The sequence below is a fragment of the Phyllostomus discolor genome, chromosome 3 (assembly GCF_004126475.2).
Source record: "Phyllostomus discolor isolate MPI-MPIP mPhyDis1 chromosome 3, mPhyDis1.pri.v3, whole genome shotgun sequence".
Taxonomy (NCBI): Eukaryota; Metazoa; Chordata; class Mammalia; order Chiroptera; family Phyllostomidae; genus Phyllostomus; species Phyllostomus discolor.
In genome coordinates, this window is record NC_040905.2 from 48,223,977 (window position 1) to 48,230,452 (window position 6,476).

General features: G+C 36.3%; 1 protein-coding gene across 2 annotated transcripts in view; it reads right to left on the reverse strand.

The window, feature by feature from the left end:
* AP3B1 (adaptor related protein complex 3 subunit beta 1) overlaps positions 1–6,476 on the reverse strand; it is a 244,170-nt gene that overhangs the window by 116,976 nt on the left and 120,718 nt on the right. The gene's annotated exons all lie outside the window — the stretch shown is intronic.

The window sequence follows — 6,476 nt, forward strand, 5'->3', positions numbered from 1 at the left end:
ATATTTTACTTTCCAGTTCTAGAACTCCCATTTAATTCTTTTTTATAGATTCTGTTTCTCCGCTGGGAGTTCTTATCTTTTCATTCATTGTGAATATTTTCCTTTATATTATCACTATTATAAAAACTGCTTCAAAATGTGCCTGCAAATTCCAACATCTGGATTATGGCAGGGCTCGTTTCTATTGGTTGTTTTTTTTTCCCCTTGAAATTGATCACATTTTCCTGGTCTCCTTTTTTATTGTGGTAAAATATACACAAAATATACCATTTGGACCATTTATAAATGTGCAGTTAAGTGTCACTGAGTACCTTCTTTGTGTTGTGTAACCATTACCACCATCCATCTCCAAAATTTTTACATCTTCACAAACTGAAACTCTCTACCCATTAACAATAGCCTCCCACTCTGGTTCTTCTTATGTGGAGTAATTGTGGATTGCATTTTGGACACTATGAGTGTCATGTCATAGAGACACAAACATCGTTATACTTTTGAATGAGTATTGATTTTTGTTTCAGCAGGCATTAACTTGGTTGGATTCAAAATGTGAACTTTGTCTCTTTGGTGCAGTACAAATTTTATATAGTTTCGTTCCTTTATTGTTTTTTGCTTTTTATTTTTTATTGAATTTATTGGGGTGACATAGGTTAATACAATTATATTGGTTTCAGGTGTACAATTCTATAATACATCATCTGTATATTGTATTGCGTGTTCACCACCCCAAATAAAGTCTCCTTTTTTCTTAGCTGTGCTGTTCTGAATCCACCCTACACGTGTGGTTCAGGGGTCAGCCAGAGACAGGGGTGGAGTTATTCACAGACTTTGAGGCTCCCCACCCTGGCTCTCTCCTTTCTAGAATTCCTCCCAAACTTTCCAATATCTGCAGTTTCTCTGAACTATGTCTTCCACTCCCTCAGATCAGAAGGAACTTGGGTTTCCTTTTGGAGTCTTAGCATCTGGGCACAGTGCTAACGGCGGTGTGTCCTCAGGATAACAGTCATAAAAGCGAGGAAATTTACTCTGCACCACTCCTTTCTTCCAAGTGCCAATTCCTCTCTGGAATCTTCATTTTATTTCACTCTTCTGAGACTTGAGGCAGTTATATTTTTTTTCAGCATTTATAGTTGTTATCTAGGTGAAAGTCTGTTCAACAGGAGCTAATTTGACCATACAGGAAACAGATAGTTGAGTAACATTTAAATCTTTTTTATCAGGTGGAAATATTTTGAGGTATTGAAGAAGTTTATTATTCAGTATTCCTTACGCATACAAATAAATACAATGTCCTAAATCTTACAAAAGTCAACTTAGGCATTCCCTATAACTAAATAATACAATAAAAATTCTGGAAATGCTCATGGAGGTATCTAGACCAAAGACAATTCAGAATTACAGATAAATATCAGGACTTCAGGGCAAACCAGTCTCTAGACACTGGGACTGGTCTCTCTGGTTCAGTTTTAAAGACACCTGAAATACATAACTATTGAACATAATTTTTTACATTTAGGTCAAAGCTATCATTTTAGTCTCTTTTATATTCAAAACATGGGGATGAACCATACAACTTAAAAATGCTGTCAATTTGATGGTGCTAAAAATCATTTTTTAATGCTACTTTTCATTTATAAATTCTCTTGAACCCCTTTCCTTGAAAAATGAAAAACTGGAGAACACAGAACAAACCTACAGGACACCTTCATTCACCTGTTTTTATATTTAACCATTAAAAACAGTGAATTACATAAAAATATATGAAAATTTGGCATATTTTCTAAACATCATTATGTTCATACCAGCTACCGGTGACGTCTATTGTGGTTACCTGAAGTATCAATATAAAATACACAACAGAACACTTCAGAAGCTGAGGTCTAAAACATCAATCATTAATACAGTTCAAGAAAAAATGGCATGAGTACAAACTATGTTGTCTTCAAATTTATTGGATAAAAAGATATGAAATACACTCTATAATTTCTGAACAAATAATTGGAAGAAGGCCAAGGCCAAAAACTTCATTTAGTTTTGTCATTTCAGCCTTTATTAACATACTAATTTTGTATTACTTTTTTTATAATAATCTATAAATTAGGTATCTTTAGAGTAGCCAAACCAGACATAAAGTCATAACAATCATAATATTCTAGGTGTTATATTGACTTGCCAATATTATATGATTTTAGAGAACACAGGGAATATCCAGCGAAAACAATGGTTTTTATCAATATATATATAACAAACTCAACAAAACATAGGTTTCCTGTTACAGAGTTGTTAAAAAGTAAATCACATGAAGAAATCTACATAACGTTTAGAAATGATTAAATAATTCCTTTCAAAGATTTGACTTAAAATGCAAAGATAAATCTAAATGATGGAAATACATTCACAGTATCTGCAACTATTTGGTCATAAATCTTCTATATCAATCAGCAAGAGCTACAATAATACAATTCATATCACAAGTGGGAATGAAGATAATCCCAACACATAGAGAAATAAATCGAAAGAGTCAACCTGAGGATTGTGAATTGCCAACATCAGTGTTACTGGAGAGTGAGTGTGGGTAGGCAGAGAAGGCAGAAAGAGAGGGGGGACATATATAAAGAGACACACAGTAAAGTCAAAAAGAGAGAAAGATGAACGCTGATGGGAGAGGCAGGAGAGAACGACAGATATCAGACTGTGGTGGGTGTGGTGGGTATGCGTGCACGTGCATGTGTGGAAAGGTGAAGGGTGTTACACAGATATAGAGAGAGTGTTGTACTATTAGTAATATTTCCTCAAAGAGTAAAATGATTAAAAAATGAATATTCTAAACTGCAACCTGGTAAATTATACCGTTATTAAAAAACATTTACTGATTTCTCTGTACCTGTAGAACACGGTCCATAGCATTTGCTATTCCAAGTCCTGGCCTTGCCTACCTTTCCAGATTCAGCTTTAAGTGTGCTGAAAACACCAATCTGTTTCGTGCCTCTCCTCTTTCCCTCTTCTGTATAGTAAACCACTCCTTAGAAGCCCATAGTTAGGATTCTTGTCCTTTATAAGACTCTCTTTGACCTGTCTCTTCCTTCTACTTCAGACTTTCAACAACTTTCTCCTCTGGAGTTCAACTGTATCTCAGTACTTCTATCACAGCACTTAGCAAATACTATTTCATTTTTTATGTTTTCTTCCCCTACTAGACTAAAATATCATCTCTTTGCACAACTACCATCTATTCTAGAACCTTAAAGAAATAGGCACATAGAGCTCCAAGATGGGGATGGAGTAAGCAGACCCCCTACACTAACCCCCTCCCAGGACCAAACTGGAATTACAATTAAATTAAAGAAAAATCATCCTGAATAACCTACAGAACAATAGTGGGACAGAAGCCTTATAATCACAGACAGACAGAAGAAATAGCTTTACCACAACATGACTGGTACAGAGTAAGTGTGGAGGATGCACAAGAGTGCCAGCTGGGCTTCCACAATCAGCAGCTGAAGTTCCAGAGGGATATTTCAGTGGCCAAGGGGTTCCCTTGAAAAGTGGGGAGGTCTAAACCTCAAGCTGGGCTCCCCAGCCTAGAGTACCAAAACCAGGAAAGGAACCCAAATAACATCAGGCTGTGAAAGCAGCAGGGTTTTCACTTTCCAGGGGAGAGATGACTGGAGACACAGAGAGCCTCTTAAAGGGACAACACACAAAATTACGTATGCAGCCACCTCCCCTGGGCTCTGGCAGAGAAAGGGCAGATGAACTAGAGACACTTGAGGAACATCTGGGGTTGGTGGCTCTGGGGAGAGAACTGAAGGAACAGACACCAGAATCCCTGTGCTGAGTTATTCCCCACACTGCAGAAGACATCTTTCTCAGGCAGAACAGCTTCCCCCGCCCTGTCCTCACCCAGTAGCATCAGCCTGAGAGCAAGCAATAGTCCCACAGGCTACAGTCCCTGTCCCCGACGTTGTGGAGCTTAAGCCAGGGTGTTGAGTACAGCTGGAAGTCCCGAATCAGTCATAGGCAGCATCTGACATAGGACTGCCCCAGAGTCTTTCCAGATCTACCTAATACACAGAAAAAAATACAAAGCAGCAGCCAGAATGGGGAGACAAAGAATTCTCCAGAAGAAAAAAAATGAGATGGAGACAAGCAATTTATCAGATAGAGAGTTTAGAGTAATGATTATAAGGGTATCAACTGCATGGAAAAAAGACACAAACAATAAAAAAAGGAACAGTCAGAAATAAAGAATTTAATATCTGAAATAACTAACACACTGGAAGGAATAAACAGTAGGTTAGATGAAGCAGAGGATCAAATCAGTGATTTGGAAGACAAGGTAGGAAAAACACCCAGGTAAAGGAGCAAAAAAGAAAAAAGAATTTTAAAAATTAAGAGAGTTTAAGAAACCTTTGGGACAACATAAAGTGTAACAACATTCACATCATGGGAATACCAAAAGGAGAAGAGAGTGAGCAAGTGAGCAAGAATCTACTTGAAGAAATAATGACTGAAAACAGTACTAACCCTGGTGAAGGGAAAAGACACAAGTCCAGGAAGCACAGACAATCCCAAACAAGTTAGACACAAAGAGGCATGTACTAAGACACATCATAATTAAAATGGCAGCTTTAAGACAAGGAGAGAATCCTAAAAGCCCAGAGAGAAAAGCAAGTATTTACCTTCCAGAAAGCTCCAATTAGACTGTCATCTGATTTCTCAACAGAAACATTTCAGGCCAGAAGGAAGCAATGTGAAATATTCAAGGTAATGAAAATCAGGGACCTACAACCAAGGCTACTTTACCCAGCAAGGGTATCATTTTAAAATGAATGAAAAATGAAGAACTTCCCAAACAAGAAAAAGCTAAAGGAGTTATTAACACCAAACCAGCACTGCAAAAAATGTTAAAGAGCTTGCTTTAAGAAGAAAAAGAAGAAAAAGGAAAAGGGGAAAAAAGAGGAAAATGGTTTAAAAATATAATGGCAATAAATACATACCTATCAATAATCAACTTAAATGCTCCAACTAAAAGACATGGGGTAGTTGAATGGATTAGAAAACAAGACCCATATATATGCTGCCTCCAAGAAACCCACCTCAGACAGAAAGACACACACTGACTAAAAATAAAGGGATGGAAAAAGGTATTTCATGCAAATGGAAAGGGGGGGAAAAAGCTGGGGTAGCAGTAGTTATATCTGAAAAAATGGATATTAAAACGAAGGAAGCTATAGTAAGAGACAAAGAAAGATACTACATAATGACAAAGGGAACAATCCAACAAGAAGATACAACTCTAGTAAACATTTATACACCCAACGTAGGAGCATCTAAATATTTTAAACAAGTCTTGGTGGGCACAAAGGGAGAGACTGATAGAAATACCATCATAGTAAGGAATCTTAACACCCCATTGACATCAATGGCTAGATCCTCTAGAAAGAATATCAAGAAAGAGACAGTAGCCTTAAACAACACACTAGATTAAATGGATTTAAGTGATAACTTCAGAGCATTTCAAACCAAAATAGTAGAATGTACACACTTTTCCAGAGCACATGGAACCTTTTCTAAGATAGAACACATGCTAATACAAAAAACAAGTCTCATTAATTTAAGAGGATTGAAATCATATCAAGCATCTTCTCTGATCACAATGCTTTGAAGTTAGAAATCAATCAGAAAAAGAACACTGAAAAATATGCAAAGATATGGAAGCTAACTGATGCTATTAAACATGAATGGGGTAATAATGAGAATAAGGAGAAATCAAAAGATACCTTGAAACCAATGAAAATGAGACACAACAACCCAAAATCTGTGGGACCCTGGGAAAGCAGTCCTAAAAGGGAAATTCATAGCATCACAGGCCTATCACAAAAAAGAGAAAGCTTAAATTAACAATTTGACTTTACACTTACAGGAACCTGAAAGAGAACAATAAACAAAGTCCAAGATGACTAAAAGCCCAAAAGGAAATAATAAAGATCAGAGCAGACATAAACAAAATAGAGTCTATTAAAAAATGATAAAAAAGATCAATGAATCCAAGAGCTGGTTCTTGAAAGGATAAACAAGATTGACGAACTTTTAACCAGACTTATCAGGAAAAAAAGGAGAGAGAACCCAAATAAATAAAATAAGAAATAAAAGAGGAGAAATAACAATTGACACTAAAGAAATACAAAGTACTGTAAGAAAATATTATGAACAACTACATGCCAACAAATTGCAATACCTGAAAAAATGGATAAATTCCTAGAATCTACATACAATCTCCCAAAAGAAAATCAGGAAGAATCAGAGAATCTGAATACACAGATTACACCTAGTGAAATTGAAGAAGTAATCAAAAAACTTCCAACAAATAAAAGCCCTAGACCGGATGGTTTCACAGGTGAATTTCATCAAACACTCTAAGAAGAACTAACACCTCTCCTCAAACTATTTCAAAAAGTTCAAGATTAGGTAAG